The sequence below is a fragment of the Suncus etruscus genome, chromosome 7 (genome assembly GCF_024139225.1).
Source record: "Suncus etruscus isolate mSunEtr1 chromosome 7, mSunEtr1.pri.cur, whole genome shotgun sequence".
Classification (NCBI taxonomy): Eukaryota; Metazoa; Chordata; class Mammalia; order Eulipotyphla; family Soricidae; genus Suncus; species Suncus etruscus.
In genome coordinates this window covers 37866096-37891133 of record NC_064854.1, presented here as the reverse complement: position 1 = coordinate 37891133, position 25038 = coordinate 37866096, and the positions used below count along the sequence as shown (strand labels likewise).

General features: G+C 40.6%; 1 protein-coding gene across 12 annotated transcripts in view; it reads left to right on the top strand.

The window, feature by feature from the left end:
* Positions 1-25038, top strand: part of PARD3 (par-3 family cell polarity regulator) — a 674271-nt gene that overhangs the window by 97929 nt on the left and 551304 nt on the right. The gene's annotated exons all lie outside the window — the stretch shown is intronic.

Below are 25038 nucleotides of genomic sequence, written 5' to 3'. Positions count from 1 at the left end.
CCTGCATCTGAAGTGTTCTGCCAGCATCTTGCACTGTTCAGGGTTGACATTATTGAACATTACTTGTCTGATGTTAGGCAGTGAGTGAGGCTCTAAGGTTGGATGGAATAGCATGTGATCGAGGGTTGAGGCTGAATAATTTTGTCTTGTGCCCTAAGGAAGCCTGCTTGAAATTCTCAAGGAAGACAGTGTGGAACTCAGTGTGTTCAATCAGGAATGGAGAGAAGAGAAAGGGAAAGAAGATATATAAGGATATACAAGGAAAGAAGATATACAAGTCTTCAGAGTGCCCATGAATCATCATGTTTACAAACCTGGCTAGTTCTCTGAGGCTAGTTTTCTGACTAAAGGGCAGAACAAAAGAAAACAAAACAACAGCAATCTCTCCTGTTGCCGTGTTAAGAGTTGCATCCGTTAAATTAATTTTGACCTCTTTACAAAGTATGAGGCATTCTGTTCTGTGCTTTCAGGCCTTAGCTCTGAAGGATGCGCTTGCTTAGGATCCCAAGAGGTTTGCATCGAGTGTTGAAAGGTGATCTGGCCAGCAGCACAAATGAAAATAAAATGAGGAGTGCACGTTGCAACTTGGGTCATGGCCCATGGCTCCCGCTCTTGCACCCGCCCTTGCATCTTGGAGCAGCTGCTCTTCAGATGTGGTTTCTCTCTCCTCTTTACAAGAGCCCACCCATTCTCTCCCTTCCACTTATTGTGTGTAATTGGAGTGTCTGAGCTTGGGATCCTGTGCCCAGTGTTCAGGTTTGACCTCCTAGAACGATGGCCCAGGCCACCACACTATGTGCTGTGGAACCGGATCTGATGTAATATTTGTGGGAAATGATGGCAGGATGGTAAGGGTAACAGAGTCTCTTAGAATTGGTACTGCCCCTCTATCTTTTCAGATGGGAAAACATGCAGAGTTTTTCATTGTCCAGGTGTGCAAAGCCATTTTTTTTTGCAAAGCAGGCACTAGAATTGATTCTTCTTTGTGTTTTGACTACACCCGGCTATGCCTACGGCTTAATCCTAGCTCTGTGTTCAGGGATCACTCTTGGCAGTGCCTGCAGACCAGATTGAATGCCAGGAATTGAAACCAAGCACCTTACCTGCTATACTCTCTCTCAGACAGCTAAAATTGATCTTGGTCTGCAAAACTCTGAGGAAAGCTACCAACCACAGAGGAAGAATCAAAATTCTGTCTCACGTCGTTGGAGGGGAAGTGGAGGGGCTGTGCTCTGGGGGTAATGCTCATCTTTTCATACATAGATGAGGGAAAAGCTTGGTTGCAGACATAGTATGTCAGTTAGGGTTCAGGCTAGGCATGGGTTCAAATCTCTACATTATACAATCCCCAAGCATCCATGGGTGTGGTGTCCTGGAGGATCCAGTAAAGAGGCCTCCTGAACTCACTCCTCCATGGCAGATGGGAAGGGGGAACTTTGAGAAAAATGTCACTTTAGGAAATTATGGTTTTAGGAAACCTTGAGGAGTTGCATTGCATCTAACTGTACTTTCAAGTATAAATTCACAAGGTGCTAATTGCTTACCTGTAATAACCTGGGTAGAACATTTAATTAAATGTAGGTTTGAGAATTCATGCTTAGGCACTGCATTTTTGCTGTTCCACATTTCAGAGCATGACATTCAAACAAAGAACAACCAGCTAATGAACTCATCCAAGACAGTAGAATCACATCACATCAAACAAGTAGGATGTTAGGTGTAATGAAGATTTGCCTGGTTTTAATTTGACAGTTGTGCTTCACCTACAGTCCACTGTGAGGTTCCCGGGTTGCTACGATTCATATCACTTGGGTTCCTGGTTTGGTTGGTATGGAGCTTTCATTGGTGGATGTATAGTTAATAATTTTCCTTTTGCAGGTTTTTGAGAAAGTCAGAACTGAAGTCCTTGTTAATATTCGTATTTATTGCTGAGACAGATTTACCAAACTACATACTTATGTCTTTAAAATAGTTGATTTTGTAATGTGCCATATTAGTGAACAAAGAGGAGAATGGACTTTTTTTTTTTTTTTTGGTTTTTGGGCCACACCCAGCATTGCTCAGGGATTACTCCTGGCTGTCTGCTCAGAAATAACTCCTGGCAGGCACGGGGGACCATATGGGACACCGGGATTCGAACCTACCACCTTAGGTTCTGGATCGGCTGCTTGCAAGGCAAACACCGCTGTGCTATCTCTCTGGGCCCAGACTTTTTTTTTTTTTAAATAAAATCTTATCAAATAATTAATTGTAACTAATGCTTGGTGGGCAGTGACTAAATGCCTAGAGCTACTTAAAAAGCTTTAAAGATTTGGACTCATTTAACACTTCTCATTAAGCTGTGAGTTAGGTGCTCTATTTATCAGATGAGGAAAACTAAGGTAGAGAGAAGTTAAATAAGTTGCTCAACTTAAGTTGCTGAATTTAAGTAAGTTAAGTAAGGTTAAGCAAGCCAAGGTCTGCTGCACCTTTACTCTGATCTCCAGAGCTACTTTGCTTGTGCTGTATGAGCTAATGCTTCCTCCATATTGATGAATAATAAGCCACATTCTTCTTGGAGCTCACTTGAAAGGCATTGACAAATTTCTCCTGCTTGGTCAGTTACTCCATAGCATGTCAGTTGTCTTTAAAGAAATGCCATTTTGATACTGTTTTTAGCTGCTATAGGTAAACAAGAACAAGGCATTAAAACAAACAACAGCCCAATGCTAAATGCATTCAATGGGTTTCTACATTCAGCAGACTACCATGAACTCTGGTGGAGATGGGTTAGGAGGCACTGGGAGCACTTTCAGACTGAATTAGTGTCTCCCACTTCTAGTACTACCCATTGATACTTTATGTTAAGAGGAAAATGAAAATATCTTATGTTTGATCAGCTTTCTATTTCCTGTATATAGTGAAACAGGTCAGTTTAGTGTATATTTTAATTTTCCTGTGTTTCCATGTCTATGGTGATGATAATAAATATTTAAAATACTGAGATCAAGAATAGGACAGCTTTGGGCCGGAGAGACAGCATGGAGGTAATGCGTTTGTCTTGCATGCAGAAGGTTGGTGGTTCGAATCCAGCATCCCATATAGTCCCCCGAGCCTGCCAGGAGCGATTTCTGAGCATAGAATAACCCCTGAGCGTTGCTGGGTGTGACCCCCCCCCAAAAAAAAAGAATAGGACAGCTTATTTTGTATGATTTAAATCCTTTACCAATTTAGAAATAATGAGGCTTTTAAAAAAAGAACTAATCATGTAAGAAATGAGGAAAATAACAAAGTATATTTACTCTCACAAAAGCTCATATAAGCTTACATAATTTGGAAAACCATTTTAATTGCCTTGAAAAAGCCATAGATCATGATGTATCTTCTAGTTGTACTAGATTGACCCTTCCCCTTACAATATTTTTTGTTTTGGTTTTTTTTGTTTTTCGGGCCACACCCATTTGATACTCAGGGGTTACTCCTGGCTAAGCACTCAGAAATTGCCCCTGGCTTGGGGGGGGACCATATGGGACATGGGGGATCTAACTGCAGTCGCTATCTTTCCTTGGCTAGCACTTGCAAGGCAGACACCTTACCTCTAGCACCACCTTGCCAACCCCCGTACAATATTTTAATTCTGAGATTTATCCTATATTTTTTATATAAAACATTCTAAACAATATTGGATTAATTTTGTAGTTTATTCACATTATTATCTCATAAATGCAAAAGTTTGCTCTAATTTCAAATTAAACTGTTCCCTTGCTGTATGTGAAGTTTCAACTAAGAATGTTTTGGTTCTAATTTTTTTTTTCTAATATTTCTAATGTTTTGCTCTAATTTCGATTAAACTGTCCCCTTGCAATATGTGAAGTTTCAATTCAGGATGTTTCTGTCTGGCTGGGATGTTGTCATTGTCAGAGAATCGGAAGCTCCGTACTCAAACAGTGCTCTCTGGTGGTAGCTCTGGCAGTTCCAAACAGATCTCTAGTGCAGAAAGAGCATATTAAAGGGCTTGAGTCAGAGGCACCCTGAAGCCAGCTGCCAAGGAAAGCAGCACCCTGTATGTCCCAGGCTGGATGAAGATCTCTTAGGAGGAAATCAGCCTCTCATCTTGGCCTTGCTGCTGTCTAGGCTCCAAGCTTAAGTGCCCACAGTGCCTGTGCTATGTCACTGGGATCAATACTTCGGCAGATTGGAATGAGCACCGTGTACCAGGACATTGCAATATTTATGAGCTAGTTGGGTTTTTTTCTTCCAAGCTGCAAAGTAACTGTGGAATATAGCGGTGTCAAATCTAAAATTAATCACTACCATGGCTGATCTTCAATATATTTATTTGCCTTGTTAAAAGGTTGTTTAAAATATACTGTCATCTGAGTGGAAAACAGTTTAACTGTGAAAGGCATTACCTTTAAAATTCAGTGGCAGGATTTTTTTTTTTTTAAGGAGAACAAGCCTAGGGACTTATAGTTGCTGGTGTGTGATGTGTGTGTGTGTGTGTGTGTGTGTGTGTGTGTGTGTGTGTGTGTGTGTGTATGTGTGTGCTCATTGATTTGTTTTTCCTTTCATGGATTTATTGGCTACACATGAATCAAAGGCACTTTCAAGTGACTATATGTATTTGACAAAGGGTAACATCAAATCAAAGTCCTGCTCTCAGTTTTGCATTGTAAAAACTATTCTGTATTTTGGGGCCGGAGTGATAGTGCCAGTGGTATGGCACCTTGCACGAGGACAGATTTTGGTTTAATCCCTGGTGTCCCATATGGTCCCCCAACCCAGGAGCGATTTCTGAGCGCATAGCCAGAAGTGGCCCCTGAGCATCGCTGGGTGTGGCCCCAAAACCAACCAACTAACCAACCAACCAATCAACCAACTAAACAGACCTATTCTGTGTTTTGTTTAGGCTGAGGATGTGGTTCAATGGTAGAGCCTTGCACAAGCCTGGCACATGCATGACCTTGGGTTTGACTCCTCATGGTTCTCAGAGTGCTACCAAGTGAGATCCTTAAGGAGCAGCAGCAATAACAACTTAAGAGTTTGTCAAACTGTATTTTATGGTGTAGGTAATGTACTGTAGAAAAGGCAATGGTGAATGACATATCTTTGGTGCCTTTTGTTGTTTGTTTGTTTTTGGGCCACACCCAGTGACGCTCAGGGGTTACTCCTAGTTATGTGCTCAGAAATTGCTCCAGGCTTAGGGGACCATGTGGGACCGTGGCGGAGTGAACCGTGGTTCGTTGTAGGTCAGCCATGTCTTGCATGCTCTATTGCTGCACCATCACTCTGGCTTCTAGTTGGTGCCATTTTACACCAATTTAGGAGTATTTGAGTTAGAAGATTTGAAACCAGCTTTTTTTTTAATAAATTTTTTGTTTGTTTGTTTGTTTTTGGGCCACACCCGGTGTTGCTCAGGGGTTACTCCTGGCTGTCTGCTCAGAAATAACTCCTGGCAGGCACAGGGGACCATATGGGACACTGGGATTCGAACCAACCACCTTTGGTCCTGGATCGGCTGCTTGCAAGGCAACCGCCGCTGTGCTATCTCTACGGACCCTTAATAAATTATTTGAGGTTAAATGTTTGCGACTAGCTGAATAATTTTATATAACTCACATACATTTTTTGTTGCATTTGTGTCTTCCTTCAGATACTGACACAATTTACACATTGAATCTGTCTTGTTCATTAACTGGTCCTGATGGATCAAAGTTTGGACTCTCACAGCATCAAACCTGCCATCAAGCACAATCTGTGTGTGATTTGTGTGTGTGTGTGTGTGTGTGTGTGTGCCTTTTTGTTTTTCTTTTCTGAGCCACACCCAACAGTGCTCAGGGGTTACTCCTGGCTCTTTGCCTAGAAATCAATCCTGGCAGGCTCGGGACCATATGGGATGCAGGGGATCGAACCTGAGTCTGCCCTGGGTCAGCTGCATGCAAAGCAAACGTCTTGCCTCTGTGCTATTGCTCCGGCCCCTGTGTGTGGTTTGAGATGTGGAGAATATGCTTTGCAAGGGGGGTGGACTCTATGTCCACTTCTTGGCATGTCCTTGTCTTGGGCACTCCCTGGCTAAGCTCTTTGCTCCCTCATCAGTCATGACCTCTTTGAAGTCACATTGTTCCTGATGCCAGTCAACTTCAAAAGGGTTTGGAGGAGAGGGTCACTCCTTTACCCTACCTGGCAGATCTGTGGGCACGTAACATTCCTGTGGCATTAGTTTTTCTTGTGTTTCTTCCTTTCACATGGTTCACTTTACACTTTATTCTTTTTATAAAGCTTTGGCTCTTTTCAAAGATAGCATAGTTAGGGGAAAGAAATAATTCGAAGATTAGAGTTCTGTCTTTTGAGTGGAAATGCAATTTCAAGTCTGGGATTTCCTTTGGATTCTATTGGTCTTATAGAGTATGGCATTGCTTAGAATTTATATATAATCCACCCAAGTTTGTGTAGCTTCCTTCCTCTGGGCAAACTTTTTCAGGAGTACTTTGAACAGTAAAAATCCTCTCAACATATTTGTATTGCTTTTCTGGTAGAACAAAGCACTAAAGTCACCAAATGCCCCATTAATTTACCTGAAAAGCTTTTTTTATTTTTTAAACTTTTGTAACATACCCCTCTTCATGAACCGAGCAATCCCCTTATATTGTGTGTCTGAAATAGAAGAACATTTTGGCCGTATTGTCAAATGAGTGTGTAGCAGGCTTGTGTGGGAAGCAAACTTAAAAAGGCTTTGCATCCAAACACTTAAGCCTATTGGACTCTATGTGACCTCAGATTTACAGTGACAGTGGCCCTGGTATTATAGTTCACATTATATGAATGTGGTCATTTTGTGTTATTTAAAACACCAACATGATTTGGTTCTGATGCAAACATTAGAAATCTTTAACTTGAGACTGGAGAGAGAGCATAGAGGTAGGGCATTTGCCTTGTATGCAGCCGATCCAGGATGGACGGTGGTTCGAATCCTGGCATCTCATATGGTCTCCCAAGTCTGCCAGGAGCGATTTCTGAGCAGAACCAGAAGTAACCCCTGAGTGCTATTGGGTGTGGACCCCCCACCCCCCAAAAAAAGAAATCTTTAACTTGAAGTTACACTCTTTGTTCAAATTTCGAGTTGGCTTGGAATATCTTGCTGGTGATAAGAGGGTAACAGGTTCCTATTGAACCTACTAGCTGTGTGGTATTGAACTGGCCTAATCAGAAGGGGGTGGTGGTTTTACTGGTGCTTAAAGGAACACCTCTGTGGCCTCAGCTGTCAAACTTGTTTTATGTTTTCCTTGTCTAGTCTTGTTGACCTGCTATTTATTTTTGTCTTTGAGAAACAGGAAGAGAGTTGCTGTAATCTCCAAAGGAATATCTTAAGGAATGTTAAGCAAATAAGAAGAATGAGAGTTTTATCCAGAAAGGATTTAACTTTATTTATTTACTTAGGTTCTGAGGTCACACCTGTTGGTGCTCAGGGCTTACTCTTTGCTCTGTTCTTATGTATCACTCTGTCATATGGGGTGCCCGAGATTTCATTCACATTCAACAGAAATGCCTTACCCACTGTACTAAGCCTTGGACATACTTAACTTAAAAAAAGAAAATAGAGGTATAGAGGAGAATGCAGTCCCAAAATGGACCTTAAAATCTTAGAATTTTGGGGGCCGGAAAGATAGCATAGCGTAAGGCGTTTGCTTTAGACACAGAAGGACGGTGGTTTGAATCCCGGCATCCCATAGGGTCCCCAGAGCCTGCCAAGAGCAATTTCTGAGCATGGAGCCAGGAGTAACCCCTGAGCGCTGCCGGGTGTGACCCAATCCCCCCAAAAAAAACCCAAATAAACAAATTTAGATTTTTTGTTTGTTTGTTTGATTTTGGGTCACACTGGCAGCATTCAGGGGTTACTCCTGGCTCTACACTCAGAAATCGCTCCTGGCAGGCTCGGGGGACCCTATGGGATGCCAGGATTCAAATCACCATCCTTCTGCATGAAAGGCAAACACTTTACCTCCATGCCATCTCTCCGGCCCCCAAACTTAGAATTTTTTAAAAAAGTTTTTACTCGAGCGTTTTTAGAATGCTGTTGTTACTCCTCAGATATCAAATTGTGGGGGGGGTTCCATTTGCAGTTTCTTTTTCTTTTTTTATTTCTTTTATAAAATCTTTATTTAAGTGCCTTGCTCCGATAGTTGTTTAGAACAAAGTTGACAGTTGACATGATGTTATTAGGGCTTGAGGACCAGTGATTTCTACAGAGGTCTAAAAAGTCTTCAGAGACCAAACGTAGGCCAGCAAAGCTCTGCCCGTGTCCTGGGGCACTGAGAAGGAATCAAGTGAAATTACAAGTGCCACAATATGTGGCGTGTTTGGGATTTATTCACCCTGTTCAAACATGCCATGTGTGTTTTGGCCTCCTCACCTTTGTCCTAAGATTTCCCCTGATGGAAGTAAAATAATACCTTCATGAAGTGTTCTTTGTCTTTGTTTGGTATTTTCCAAATTTTTGTAATTCTGGCTCCACTTGGTTGGCATTTAATGATGATAATCTGGTATTATTGGTGAACTTTCCCCATACCTGTGGCCTGCCTCCCTAAATGGCCTCAAAGTCTTGAAGAATAGGGACACTTTTCCTAGGCTTGTCTGTACCCTGCTCTTGTTCCGGAGCACAATCAGTTCATGTTGAATGTTTGGTGCTCCATTGGCTGTTCAAGTGTAAATTATATCCTACCCTCTGTGTTGTCCAAGTGTGTGCTGAGAATGAGGAGCCTTTGTGGATATTCTTCCTTAGAAGTGATTATTCCTGCTGGCAGTGATTGGTTTAGTTATCTACAGAGGACTGGATTTGGGTGGTGTGGAGTATAGTTCTCACACCATCGCCTCTGACTGGGAAAGTGATCCTGGGTAGTGGGTGCATGCAGGGCTGAGAACTGGGCTGCATCAAGGAAACCTTTCTGTACTTGTAAGCATGTGTTTAACAGAGAATGTTGTTGGGAAGGTTAGGTGGTTTTAATTTCACATTATGAGGTGTTCTCAAGATCAAATTATAGTGGTTGTGGGAATGGTTATCTTATTTTCTCTTAGCAAAGGAAAACTTCCTGAAGGACTTAAATTTTCGTGAGCTAGCACTGGAGATGGGTTGAGTAGACTCTTCCTTCAGCTAATCCATCCCCTCCTTTTGGACCTTCTAAGATTATAGTGCCCACAGAAGGAATGGCTGTGTGGGATCCAGACAGGCCTCTGCCACTCCTGTTTATTGCCCATCTCTTGACCTGTGAGGACAGGAGATGTGTCACAAGATGTCTTTGTTGTTTGACCCTGTTCTTGGGGTCAGTCCCTCTCTTTTTGTGTTTCTAAAGCTTTATCCTCTAGTCCTGCTGTCTTTTGGTTCTCTCTCCCCTCCTCCTCACATGAAAAGTTTTAAAAAGTTTATTGTCATTTGAGGTAATCAGTTTCACAGTTTAATTACTAGTTGTGTAATTGTTCAGCCTGGTTTGTTTCTTTGCTTCCATGCTGGATTTTTATCAGAAACTTTAATATGCTACTGAATAACAACAGAATTGCCTATAATGTCTTTGCTAAACGTTGTTTTCCTGCTTAGATGTGTAGCTTATATTTTTTCTGAGTTACTATGAACTATAATTTTTAAGAAGTAGAATTAGTTGAAGGCATAACTTCAACTAATTTTTGTATCTTAGGAGGAAAAATTTGAATGTCATAGAATGAAGCATGTATGTAAGGAAGTAAATTACATAACATCAACACACATCTACATTATTTTTGTTGTTATTTGTGTTTTGGGGCCACACCTGGTGGTCTCAGGCATTTCTCCTGGCTTTGCACTCAGATCATATGGATTGCCGGGAATCAAGCCAGGTCCGTCAGGGTTGGCCATGTGCAAGGCAAATGACCTATTGCAGTGCTTTTGATTTGGCCTCTCTATATAATATTTGTTATATTCTTTAGTTCTTTAAAGGTATCTTGGAATAGTATTAAACAACTTTCATTGCACATTTGAATTTGGCCAGATAAACCCCAATGACCTTTTGAGTGACAGTCCAGACTTAGAGAAAAAAATCTAAATGCTGCCAAACTAGAAAAAAAAGATAGGTTAAAAGTTGAAGAATACAGGGTAATCTTTGGCTTGAGCTAACCAGTAATGTACAACAATGAATGCTGGTAGTAGGCCTGGATTAAAAGAGCACAGAGCCAGAAATAGCTCCTAAGCATCACTAAGTTTGGCCTAAATTTAAAGTGAGACTTCAAGGGGGAAAATAATTCAAGGACCTTATTTCACCTATTATCTTAGAGATTGTGCAAGGGAAGCTGCCATTCCATGCTTGCCATAGAGTATGTTCCTTAAGCAAATTATGTCCTAAGACTCATTAGGAAATAAACAATAAAATGTCTCATCTTCAAGATATTACTTACTTCAAGTGCTCTGAAGCAAGAGGGCAAGGGATAAAGTGAGGCTGAAGACTGGGGTTATCGAGTAGGGGTAGAAGCTTAGTTGTGTGTGTGTGTGTGTGTGTGTGTGTGTGTGTGTGTGTCAAAGGCCCTGGGACAGTGGTGGAATTAAACAGACATTCTGGTGGAGAATGTAGTGCTGAAATGTATGTATATAACCTTACCAATAACAGTTTTGTAGACGACAGAGCCTAAAATAAAATAAAATATTTTGGGGGGAAAAAGAAGGCATGTGTTTAAGATTTACACTATTTGGGTCTGGAGAGATAGCACAGCAGTAGGGCATTGGCCTTGCATGTAGCTGATTCAGGACAAACAGAAGTTTGAATCTCAGCATCCCATATGGTCCCTATGTCTGCCAGGAATGATTTCTGAGCATAGAGCTAGGAGTAACCCCTGAGCACCATTGGGTGTGAACCAAAAACAACGCCCCCCAAACAAAAAAGATTTCCACTATTGAACAGTTGGGGATGGATGGCTTAACAGTAGGGTACAGCATCAACTTTGACAAGGTGTTATGGACTAGCTCCTTTCTTGGTAGTTGTGAATATGCATTAATATAGATGTATATGAATACACACACGAACACACTAATGTATAGAGTCTAATACAAATTAAACTTCCTGTGTCTAACTTACAAATTAGACTTCATCATAAGTATGTATGTATAGGAAAAATGTTATATCTAGGTTTCAGCTATCCTCTGGGGGTCTTGGAGAGTAACCCCAAAGATAAGAAGGGGGTGCACCTGTATATCTTCTGTTATATCCTTCCTTGATGAAAAAATTTTCCTGAAAGCTGGCACGTGTTCCCTGAGCCTAGGATATACTTTGCTTTGCAAAACCTTTGAAGATACCATCACAGATCCTCCCCAAGGGACTGGAGGAGGATCCCGAGGGAAGGGAGCCCCACCTGTGGCATCAGCAGACTTGAGGCCAGTTGGGAAGGGGGCCCCTCCACCCTCCAAGTGACTGTGTTTCAGAGCCACCTTCTCAGCACAGCTCTTGGGTGAGCAGTGCCTTGGCTGTGCTGCGATGTGGTGCTGTGGGCTGCCCCGCCAGACACCCTGTGGTGCAGGGTGTGCTGAGATTGAGTATAGGGCCCATAAGATTGAGCTGGAAAATTGTTTCCCCAAGCTGTCCAAGAAGAACTCAGAGGTAGGTACAGATCTTCTGTTAAGATCCACTCTTTGCCCCACACCTCCTCTCTGGTTTTAGGAAAATTTCTTCTGATTAGTCATGTTTATTAGTGCCAGGTGTAAGGAATTAAGTGCATATTTTAAAGTAATTTGAGGTAATTCCTTGAAGAAAAATCAGGAGGTTGCTTTGCATTAGGTATTGTAGGGAGGGGGGTGGAGTATTGCTTTAAGGTCAAATTTTTGTTGATTTGTTGTAGAAATCAGGATTATTTAGAATTTATTATGTTTCAGTGAGATTTTCTTTCCAAGCCAGAGAAATTCCATTTGGTCGGAGTCAGCCTCTCTTGTTTGCCATTTGGAGAGTAAATACATGAGACCAGGACTTTCTTTTGTTAGACTGAAGGACCAGCCATAAGAATCTCTTAGTGTAGTTATTTCTCTTGTAAATATTAGAGAGATACTTAAGGTTTTCATTAGTTTTAAAAGATCTCACTTTGTCAAAGTGATTTCCTCTAACCCTAGTGGCACTTGCCCTGCATGCCACTAAGACAGCTGGGTAAGGGTGCCAGGTATTTGACCAGGGCCCAACTTGTGCAAGACAAGAGCTCTGGCCCTATTGGTTTTCACCTGTGACCTTACTTTAATGTTTGTGTATTTCTTTCTGCAATTTTGAATCCTCCAGTTCTACCTGTATATGATTGAAATTCTTTTTATAAATCTGTATGTCTGGATAGGTGACATGGTTTAAAGCATTCCTTTCTCATATTTGAGTTTGTTAAGTATATTAACTGGTGATATTTGTCCCATATTGGTAAGTGTATTAACTGATGAAGATTTCTTGAATTCTTCTGCAATCTCTCCAAACAGGCATAGTGTTATTTAGATAAAGCACTAATAGATATCTGAATGTAAGCTTCCTTTCCTCTTCAACATGAGAGATCATCTCAGACAAGGTTCCTTTTCCTTACTCTTCTGAACTCTAAATGGAGGGAGCTGCAGATACCTGGCAAGATTGTCATTAGAACCTATGTAGATAGGAATGACACACAGAAGTGTTCAGGCATAGTAGCCCACCACACCTTTATTGGAAAAGGGTGAAGGAAGAGGGTGGGTTAGGGGGAGGCATGATAACCACTTTCATAGTGCTAAAGATTGTGACAAAGCTGCAGAGAAACATTTTGAATTGTAGAGCAGAATTTCTTATGGGTTATTATTGGTTTTAGGGGTTTAGGCTTGGATATCTTATTGCATTTGTACAACCCCAGGTTTCCTTTTCTCAGAAAAACTTCCTTCTGTCTCTGTCTGCTTATCAGGTAGCCATAGTGCATGCTCACACCTAACTCAATGCCCCTTTATCCCTTTCAGATGACTTAATGTCTACTACTACTAAAATTGGGAACTTCCTTGTCCACATGTGAATGTTCATCTTACCCTTGTGCCCCTGGGCATGTAGGAAAGTATGTGTATCCATGTTTAAATTCTGCTTGGCCTGGAAATTCAGGCAGGTATAAGAACACATCTGTGAGTAAGAAGGAGGGTGTTTAAGTTGAATTTGGGTACTTTTGTGGGGAGGGCTTTGGGCCATACTCAGCAACTGTTCAGGGATTAATCCTGGAGGTGCTTGGGTGACCATATGTAGAGCGGAGGATTGAACTCTAGTTGGATGTGTGTAAAGCAAGTTCCTTATGCCTATGCTATTGCTTCGCTCAGGATGCTTTATTTTGATAAGGCAAGACCATATGAATGTCTCTTCTTTTCCATATCTGAGGTATGGTCTGAAATATTTGGGACTTGGGGTGAGTATTGGTGAGCCTGGGTTCTGACATGTCACAGAAGCATTTCTATGGCATTTCTTGGGGGCAGTTAGGAGAACATGACTGTGGATTATTCTATCAAGGAATTTCTTTAATATTTTTCTCTCTCTCCAGTAAATTGTTTTTGTTATTATTTTTCAACTGGGTATATGAGGTATGTGGTGCTTTCTTCTTTGTTTTATGCAAATAAAATGCAGATAAAAGTCTCTGTATTTGGTTGACATATAAAAACATGATACATGTACAAGGATAAATTCATTAAATGACAGATAAATGTAGTCTGGATTAATACTTGGTGTTTGGAAAATATTTCAGGAATTTGCTCTGGAACTAGATCTAGAAACTTATATGCAATCCGGTTAGTTAGAGTGGTAGGGATTGTAGTCTTCCAGATATGGGAAAAAAAAATGAGCAAAAACATAAGGATTCACTCATGGTATTGATGAGTGTCCATATGCCTGAATGTTTGGAATTTATCAGAGAGCAGTAGAAGGCCCAGATATGGGAAGGCAGAGAGATGAGGGACTAGTACTGGGAGGGAGGAAAAAGCAGGAAAAGCAGGCTTGGGAAGCATGTTGGGTACCTGGCCAAGGATGTTGGATCTTGACCTTTTGAGTCTAGTGAGTCACTAGAAATTACTCAGGCTGATGAGATGGTAAAATGAAGGTTGATATATTGACGAGATGAAAAAAAAAATGGAAAAGATAGTCACAATATAGAGAATGAGTTTGAAGGCAATTAATTACATCACTGAGGTGAGAAGAAAGGGAAAGGAAGAAATACAGTTCCGATTTATTTAAAATTGTAACATTCAAAAGTTGTATGTGTATATATTTTGGATAACCAGAAAACAGACTAGTGCTGCCAGTCCTATCTGTCAGTTCTTGACTTCTGTCTTTGCCTATAGTTGGCATGTTGTGGAACTGAAGATGCACTGACACGCTACATAGTATTTTATAAACATCTTATATTTTGTGTAGTGTTTTATATCTAACTAATTTTATATGATTGGATATATAGTTGGTTTCTATGGTATAATTTTGGGGAGGGGGTTAAGTGTACTGGATTGTACACAGGGGCTACTCCTGGCAGTGCTTGAGGGTCCATATATGGTGACAAGACTCAACTCAGGGTTCACTGCATACAAATTAAATACCTTAATTCTTGTACTGCCTTTCTGGCTCATCTATTCTAATTTACTGTATATCAGAACATCTGCTTTAATGTGTACATCTTGACCAAAAAGATGCTCAATTTCAAGTCCTACTTCAATGGGTAGGTTAAATCTTTTTTTTTTTTGGTTTTTGGGCCACACCCTGTGACGCTCCAGGGTTACTCCTGGCTATGCGCTCAGAAGTTGCTCCTGGCTTCTTGGGGGACCATATGGGACGCCGGGGGATCGAACCGCGGTCCGTCCTAGGCTAGCGCAGGCAAGGCAGGCACCTTACCTCCAGCGCCACCGCCCGGCCCCCTAAATCTTAAACATTTGGATGAATACTGCCTAATTCCATCTCACTCTGTCCTCCCCTCCCCTCACAGTTGCCCACTGGAATTTATGTGATAATTTAATTTAACTCATGACCAGCTTCCTGTACTCCCATGAACCATGGGTCACTAAACTTGCTTAACATTTATCTGCTTTCCAGATTTGTTACCAAAACCTCAAAGTTTAGCTGAGAACATTGTCCAGAGTACAGCTGTGGTAGCTGACCTCTGCTTGGATTTGACCAGTGGGCGGTTGAGTGGGAGGTGGGCTTCCCATGAGGAACTTCTCATGGGAAGTTCTATTTCTTCTCTGCCTTTGCCTGTATCTTTGTAAGGCTCATGTTTTCCTAAAGTACAGCTCCTGCCATGGCATCTGTGGACCCAACTACTGCCTCAACATCCCAGATTTGGGCTTTTAATTTAATCCAGCAGTGATTATAGCATCCTACTGCTGGTGAAATGTGAATTGCTATACCAACTCTGTCCTGGTTTAGAGTCTCAATACATTGCTGTAGCCACATATCTTTTTATGTTCATTTTCATTTATTTAAAATACTTGGAATGAATTCTATTTTCCTGTATATTTATGCTGCAAATGAAAGGTATTAATCCATGTATGTGTAGATACGAATATACATTGGCGCTTAGGGGTTATTCCTGGCTCTGCTCAGGAATAACTCCTGATGGGCTCAGGGGACCAGCTAGAATGCTAGAAATTGAACCTGAGTCACTCACATGAAAGGCAAATGCCTGCTCCATCACACTGTCACTCTGGCCCCTATAACATGAGTATTCTTTAAATAATTCAACATATATTAATTACAAATATGAATATTTTCTTATGTATTCAAAAACCTATGGTCACCTAGAAAATTTAGAGGTAGTTTTTAGGTGCCATCTAACATCAAGATTACTTTATTTATTTATTTTTAGTTTTTGGGTCATACCAGGTGATGCCCAAGGGTTACTCCTGGCTCTGTGCTCAGAAATCACTCCTGGCATGGGGGACCATATGGGACGATCGAACAGTGGTCCATCCTAGCTCAGCCTCGTGCAAGGCTAATGGCCTAGCACTGTAGATTCACTAATTTTTAAATATATATTGGCTTTCATTTTGTTTATATGCACATATAAATATAAATACAATTAGCAGTACAGTACTATTAATTATTTTTTGTGTTACAGTATTTGAGACTACAGCGCAGATATTGCTATTCTCATCCCTAAATGTTTAAGCATGTATCTTCTAAAAACAAGACTATCCTTCTAGTTTTTAGTTTTTTTCGTTTTTGTTTTTATTTTTATTTTTGTTTTTGTTTTTGGTTTTTGGGTCACACCTGGCAGCGCTTCAAGGGTTATTCCTGGCACTATGCTCAGAAATCGCCCCTGGCAGGCACAGGGTACCATATGGGATGCCGGGATTCGAATCACTGTCCTTCTGCATGAAAGCAAATGCCTTACCTCTATGCTATCTCTCTGGCCCTAAGACTATCCTTCTATATATAACTATTGTATAATGACCACATATAAAAATTCCCTAATTCTAGAATTCTTTCATACTCTAATGGATGTATTTCTTTAATATCACAGTACTGTCCTTTATCTTAGCTCTTTTCCTCATGGTCCATCTCTTCCCCCCAACCCTGCCACCTTGTAAGGATCTACTGTAGGCAGGCATTGAGTATAGATGTCAAATGTGAAGATATTTAAAAGAGATCAGTGCAGTTGTTAAAAGTCTTTATCCTGAAGTTGTCTGAAGTTCCCTTTGGCATGATTTAACCTGGTTGTGTATATTCCATTTAATTACTATAAGAACTTGGTAGTTTGAATGAGTAGGTTGATGTTTTCTTTGATAGTTTGAATGAGTAGGATGATGCTTTTGAAGACAGGAAGTTGGTTTTGGAAGACAGAACTTAGTGAAGTTGAGTTCAAATACATTTGATTTGAAGCCTGGTACAGTCATTTAGTCCCAAGTAGATATGACCTTACTCAGAGCATTAACACTTCCTGGCAGCCTTTTGAAACAAGTTCTCTTGGGGATTCAGCAGCTCCCAAGTGACATGTAAGGGAGGTGAATGTTTGAGATGGGAGTGTTGGGAATTCTGGCCTAGATTGTCATTTTGCAATCTACTCTGCACGAACTTCGAGTTGAATCAACTTGAGCAGGAGACTGTAACCAATGGATAGCACAACATTTATCTATATGTTATCACGGGATATACATGGCACAACCTATGTGTCTGTGTCCAGAGTGACAGTTCAAAGATATAGTGAGTAATATCTCCTTGAATTGAGAAGAACACCTGAAGTAATTAACCCATGAATTCTGAGCTAAATTCTAAAATATGTCGAGGATTTAATAACTTTATTCTACATGGTAAAGATGGAATATTTGAACTTTGGATTGTGCTCAAATCATTTGGAGAGGTTGTTCAAGCCCAGATTGCTGGTCTGGCTTCTTTTGGAGTTCATGCCTCTACATGGCCAGTCTGGAGCTCAAACAGTGTTGTCAGGTGATGTTGAAGCCAAAATATTATCACTCTTTGATATCATTCATTGCTTCTGATTACGGGTATGGTTTGCATATGCACTGTCAGCTTTAGCATTTGTCATATTTGATTTTTTGTTTTTGGCTATACCCAATGTTGTTCAGTGGTTACTCCTGGATCTGCACCCAGGAATCACTCCTGACAGGTTAGGAGAACCATAAGGGATGCCTGGGATTGAACCCATGTTGACAGTATTCAAGGCAATCACCCAACTCATTGTTCTATCTTCTGGCCCAAATTTGATTTTTTTTAATAGCCAAAATACTTTCAATAGAAGATATCTATTTGTTGATCCTCCATTATATTAAAAGGGGAGTTATTGGGAAGACATTGGGAGTAGGAATTGTAGGTGAAAACTAGGAACTGGATGCATTTGATTAAAAAACATGTGTGAGGGGCCATAGAGAGAGCTCAGTGGGCTAGACTATATACTTTGCAGAAAGCCTGGGTTTAATCAGTAGTATTGCATACTCCCCTAAGTAGTGAGCTGGATGTAACCCCTGAGCATTTTTGGTATGGTGCAAAAACCAACACCAACTGCACCATCCCCAAATACACCCTCAGTAAAAAAAAAAAAAACCATCTTCGTGAGTCTGGAAAAGTACTGCAACCTAAACTAGCAGATGTGGCTTACAGTCCTGGGTGACAGTATTTACTAATTATGCCCACTTTTCAGTGATTTAGGTTCCTGAATTTTAATTTTATCATCTGTAAATAACTAGTTTTTGTTTGTTTTGGTTTTGGTTTTTGGGCCACATCCAGTGCTCAGGGGTTACTCCTGGCTCTGCACTCAGAAATCGCCCCTGGCAGACCCAGGACCATATGGAATGCAGGGCATCAAACCCGAGTTCATCCTGGGTGTCTACTTGCAAGGCAAATGCCCTACCACTGTGCTATCACTCCAGCTCTGAAAACAACTTTTACTATCATTAAAAATTGATACATGAATATACTTAAAAAAAAAAAAGATGTGGGCCAAAGCTAGAGTGATCTTATGGTGGAATGGCTGTTTGCCTTGCATGTGGCCAACCTGGATTCAATCCCCTGCATCTCAGAAGTCCCCTGAGCACTGCCAGGAGTAACCCTTGAGCACTGCTGGTTGTGACCCCAAAACAAAACAAAACAAAAACCAAAATGATGTACAACAATGAAATGTGAATGGCGGTCACCACTCTTGCCTGAATTCTGTTCCAAATCAGCTGTGCTATCTGGAGCATTATTTCCTCCCTTTAATTGGAGTGGTGGAGAAATTTTAAAAGATGACTTCTTTTCATTTGAAGGATGATTTCTAACATTTTCAGAGTTAGTGGTGAAGGTCAATGTGTGCATTGTCCTACATTAGAGGCTAATGTAGGTTTATAAGAGATACTGTGCATAAAAAATAAGAATTTTACTTGAGACTGGAATTCAATTTTGCTTTTATGCGGTCTTTTCTTTCTATTTTGATTTATGTATTAAATGAACCCCTTTTAAGGGGGCAGCAAGCAAGTTTGTTGTTTGCCTTTGTGCTGTGTTGTAGTGGTATTAGTGTTAGATGTAGTTTGGGCAGAGGAGTGCACTTACTTCTAAATATTAATAAGCCTTGATGGTGATACAGTGCATTTTAGTTGAGCATTAGCCATGGCTTTTGATGGCCTCTGTTTTCTGCCTTCATGGAGAATGCTTAACATGTGGCAGATTACAACAAAATTAGTACTTTATGCTTTTCATTTGTACCAAAAGGTAATCGTCCTTTAAATAGACAAGTGAAAATTGCTTGTACCACATCTGATTTGGAAGACCAATGCTGTATTTAAATATATGTATATATATGCATTTCTCCTAATATTCATTGATTGTGCTTCTGTTTGAGCAAACATTTTCAATAATTTCATTAAAAATGACTTTATTTGTCTTGATATCATACTTTTCCCCTGGTTGAGGCACTGGAAGAATGGCACCTTCAGGCTATTTTTCTTTTGTCCTTTTGTTTTTCCCATGGTATTTATATACGGTTTGAACCACCAAGCTTGAGGGGAGAAGAGGAGTACCTGAAGAGGTTGCTTTTTCCAGCCAACTCTTTTTTTTTTTTTAATGTCTTTATTTAAACACCATGATTGCAAACATGGTCTCATGGTACTTGGGTTTCAGTCATACAAAGAACACACCCCCCTTCGCCAGTGCACCATTCCCACCACCAGTGTCCCCGTCCGAAAATTTTTGAAAAGGATTTTTCTGATACTTTTCCTCTTGATTTCTGGGTAGACTGATCCCCACTCTTCCCCAGTTTGTCTTCTTTTGACTTAACATGGATGGTTGTATCTGTGTCACTGCCTTAGGTATGATTTGTCCCTGTTCCCTCACAGGTTGTCACTTCTTGACTTGCTACCTCCTCACTCTCTCTTCTGTCTGTCTTCTTCCCCCACACATACACCTACGTGTGCATGACACATTTGTTAGATTTTTCCTCTCAATGTAGATAAAATTCTGATTCTGTATCCTGAGTTCCCATTGCTATTTTTCAAAGGTACTTATAGGTTGCATGGATGGTAGATTCCACGATTACGGTTTCTTTTCCTTTTGTGCTTTCTTTGGAATGAACATTTCCCTCTTTGTTTTGATCTATGACTTAACAGCTTTGCTACTTATTAAAAACAAATCAAATAAATTTTTAGCTTTATCTTAGGAGTTTCAGGCCTGGTGCATTTGTGCTAGTTATAACCATCCACCTTTCCCTCGTTTCTGAGTTACATGTCCTTCATCCATAGGTCAGTTGGTGTGTTTTTTTTTTTGTTTTGTTTTGTTTTTTAATTATTTCTTTAGAACACCTATTGTTTCATTGCTTCATTTACTTGCCTGAGTTCTCAGTTCAGGCCCCCATGACACTGTCTTTGTAGAGTCAGCATTCAGGAGGTGCCTGGGGTGGGGCACTGTGCTCTGGGGTGAAGAGGAAAGCTTGGATTTCAGTGGTGCCTTTCTCAATGCTGCCGCTCTTCATCCCCTTTTCACTGCTTGTTCTGAGATTCATGGTTCTCTCAAGATCCTGGCGCATCTTGACAAAGGGAAACATTTGTTCTTTTGAGGGAGCCAGGTTTTCTCCACCTTCAAGTTTGCGTTCAAGTCCTCAGTTCTGCTGCATGTGTTTCCATGATGCTTCTGTTTCCCAATTTCCAAAAACTGACTTTGCTTTTTCCTCTCTGTCCTCTTTGTCCCACCTACCTTGGGTGGAGTGGGTGGGAGAGAGAGCATTCAACAAAAAGCGTTTGCCTTTCAGTAAGAAGGCACACACACACACACACACACACACACACACACACACACACACACACACACACACGTATCTGTAGGATCTATTTTTACCTGTTTATCTTTATATCTTAGAAATTTGATAGCATTTTCTCAATCAATTTTTTCCTTTTTTCACCCCCTTTCTTCTGCTTAGCGCACTGTGTCCTCCCATCCTCCCACAAGGCAGTGCTCTCTCTCATCATGAACTTTTTCCAACCGTCTCCAAATTAGTTGCCCTCTAATTTTTCTTATGACACACGGTCTATGTCTATTTCACTGCCAGTTTATCCTTGATCTGGTAAATTTTAATTTCTCACTTTGTTTCCTCAGTCAGTGATTTTATGTAGCAAATAGTAAATTTTTGATTTACATGGTTTTCATTTATCTTGTTTCTAGTCTTACATGTGTATTCTCACTTGAAAATTTGACAAGCGGGCCCGGAGAGATAGCACAGCGGCGTTTGCCTTGCAAGCAGCCGATCCAGGACCAAAGGTGGTTGGTTCAAATCCCGGTGTCCCATATGGTCCCCCGTGCCTGCCAGGAGCTATTTCTGAGCAGACAGCCAGGAGTAACCCCTGAGCAATGCTGGGTTTGGCCCAAAAACAAAAACAAAAACAAAAAACAAACAAAAAAAGAAAATTTGACAAGCTACAGACTTGTTTGCATGTCTGACTCTAATTATAGATACTGTTCTTAAAGCTTGTATGGACATAAATTGCAGAGGCTAAGTAGCAAATACATAGATTAAAACTCATTTTTACTGCATTATGTGATGATGCTCTATAGAACATGAGAAATTTCTTGAAGGTTGATTGGAAGTCAGTCTCTCAGCAGAAATTTATTTTGGGGCAAGGCACACCCATCAGTACTCAAGGCTTATTCCTGACTCTGCACTCTTGATGGCTCAGGAGACCATATAGGGTGCTGGAATAAAACTTGGGTCAGGTGCATGCAAGGCAGGCCCCCTGACTGCTGTGCTCTGATCCCTCATTAGAACTTGTATACTGCATACTTTAGCTGGATGCTGAAGTAAGTGTCATCACCTTTCCTGCAGCTGATGAAGTCACCTACTCTTCTATTCTCATTTGGCTTGATAAATGTTTCCCTACCCTGTTCTTCCAACATCAGGGCAGGTCTTGTTACTAATCCCAACTTCAATTTCCAGTAGACCTCTCTCCTTTCATTTTAGATGAACTTGATTATTTAAGTTTGATGGATATTTGGTGATTGTTATTTGTTTGCTTATTATGTATATGTATTATGTATATGTCCTAAATATATGTGTGTGTGTGTTTTCCAGCAGTTGTAGGAGACCAATAGGAGTCTCATTTCCATGATAATTGACCTGGTTGTGATGTCTGATGGTTAAGCTTTATCCATCTCAATGCTATGGTGCTTCTAGGGCCCAGTGATGCTCAGTGAGCTATGTGGTGCTGGAGATCAAATTTAGGGCATTCTGTATAGATGGCATGTGCTCTTGTCCTTTGAGCTATTTCCCTGATCATAAAAAAAAGAAAAAAAAAGTTATATGATGTTGTTTTTTAATTTAAGGACAATAGAATCAATGTTTATGGATATGTACCTGTGTGCCTTTTTTTTTTTTTGGTTTTGGGTCATGTTCAACAGTATTTAAAGCCCAGCAGTGCTTGAGGGGACCCTGCAGTATCAATGACTGAACTTTTCTCTCCAATGTGCAAAGTCTGGATTCTGTCCTTTAAACTAATCTCTACAGCATATTTGTTGATATTTTAAATGCCATTTGTTACAGCTTTTTGTTCATTTTGTTTTCTAGCTTTGCATAGACTGACTGCAAAGCTTATTATTTTATACTTATAAATGCAAATAATCATGATCTAAGCCCAACCAGTATGCTCCAACTTTTCTGGAAAACAATTTTCCCTGATGAATACTTAACTATTCCCTTGAAAGTACAAGTTTGCTGTTTGTTGGAAGGGAATTGTGTTGATGAAATCTGCCAGTAAAATCTCCCAAGAGACTGTTGTTCTAAGGAGTTCTATTTCTCAGTGGCAAAAAATACTCTTCCGAGTTTGCTGCTGTGGGAGGAGGTCATTTTAATATGCCCTGATCAGATTTTTGTTTTTAGTGTAGTGTGGTCTATTGGATTATAGATGATTTCCTCCTCAGTTCTATTTCTGAAAGTAGTCATTTCCATTCAGCACATATTTATGAAGAATCATTTAATAAAAGACAATCTTGTCCATGCTTTGGCATGATATTGACAGAGGTGATTGCTGAGTCAGGGATCATTCATTACTCACACACATATCAGGAGTCAATTAAATCTTAGAAGTTGTGAAGTCTTGATCAAATAGTTCAAGGATTTCAGCTAAGTATTTCCAGGATAATGACTGGCACCACATTCTGTTGATATATCAGAAAAATGATTCTTGACACCAAACTATTAGATTAAGCAATGTGGAAGCTGCTTCTGATCTTTGAAAGGGATTTTGGGGACAATGGTAGGTGTTGACCTTATTCGAACTGAGGTTATTGGAGAAGAAAAAATATGAACAAGAACAGACAAATCTTTAAAGAAATCTGCTGTAGAGAGGTTCAGGAAACTTATGCCATTTACCTTAGTAGCTTTTAAAGACTCAACGTTAACACCTCTGTATTTTTCCACACTAGAGTAGTTGTAGGAGATAGTACCGATGAGCCTGTAGATAGACCTCAACTTTTCCTGGGGTGTTCTGAGCAGGAAGAAAGTCTTGGAGAGGAGGTTAACTGAGGATTCTCGGTGGGTGGAAGTGGAGGATAAGAAAGGACTCCCAGCATCTGAAGTGATGGCACTGTGGAGAAAAAGGTACAGTTAGGCAAAACTTATTGCTATGGCATGGGAGGTGATAGTAGAAGCTTGGGACACAGCATTGTCTAGTTTAGAAGTAGTTAGTTAGGGTCTGAAAAAATATGCAGGTGGAAATTTATTTCAAAAGAGCAGATCCAAATGTTATGTAGTTCGTAGATTATGATCTCCTGAGAGAGTGGAGGGGACTCGGAAGCTTTAAAGAAAATTTTACTTAATAGACTACACCTAGTCATGCTTGGGTTGGGGTGAGGCATGTGGTACCAGGGACTTACTGGCAAGGTGTGTGCTCTTCTACTTGAACCTGACCTGTGAAAGTACCTAAATGACATTAGCAAAAAAAAAAACAAAAACAAAAACCCCACCACATTTTTTTTTGTGTGTGGTTTTGGGTCACACCCGGCAGTGCTCAGGGGTTACTCCTGGCTCCATGCTCAGAAATTGCTCCTGGCAGGCACGGGGGACCATATGGGATGCCGGGATTCGAACCAGTGACCTTCTGCATGAAAGGCAAACGCTTTACCTCCATGCTATCTCTCCGGCCCCAACCACATTTTTAAGTTGGCTGTGTGCATAAAATATTCAGAGATGAAATTTAATTTTTTTTTATTGTTTTTGGGCCACACCGGTGATGCTCAGGGGTTACTCCTGGCTGTCTGCTCAGAAATAGCTCCTGGCAGGCACGGGGGACCATATGGGACACCGGGATTCCAACCAACCACCTTTGGTCCTGAATCGGCTGCTTGCAAGGCAGACGCCACTGTGCTATCTCTCCGGGGCCTGAAATTTAATTTTTAACTTGATTAGATTTCCACACATTTTACTGGGACAAAAGAAGAGCAGAAAAGTGACAGCAAAGGAAATAATGACTAGTGGACATCTTTTTTTTAAATTATGGTCATGGATATTAGTTATTTTCAGCTTCCCTTAGAGAGAGAATTTTATTTAGTTGGGAAGGTTGGGAATATGGTTGATTTTGGGGCCTTGTTCTTTGACCACACAACCAGAAAGGTATTTCCAGAAAGGAAAATTTTGGTGCCCTACTGGATTTCCAGCAACAGGTTTCTTAGGTAGTGCCTAGATAACATGGAATTCTGGGAATCCCACAGGAGGAAGACGACAAGTGAGTGTGTGTGTATTTGTGTGGAATATGATGTGTCTATTTGTTTTACGAACTTAGTCTTTGTGGTTTGGGTGAACAGTGATTTGAGGACCTATGTTTTTTTTTTTTTCTTGGATCACACCCAGTAATGCTCAGTGACTACTTGGCTCAAAATGGTGCTTGGGGGGCATGCGACATAATAGATTTAGCCCAGGGCTCCTACTTGCAAAACATGTGTTGCAGCCCAGGGGCCCTTTGTGAACCCTTGGATCTCATTTCAAAGAGGTGTAGATAGATAAGGTAATCATTATAGGTTATGGGCGTAATAATTCTTTCAATGTTTAATAATGATCAGAATTAGCATACTAATTGCTTTCTGTGCTGGTGAAAAAATGGCAACGATCAGTTATTCTACATTTCATACT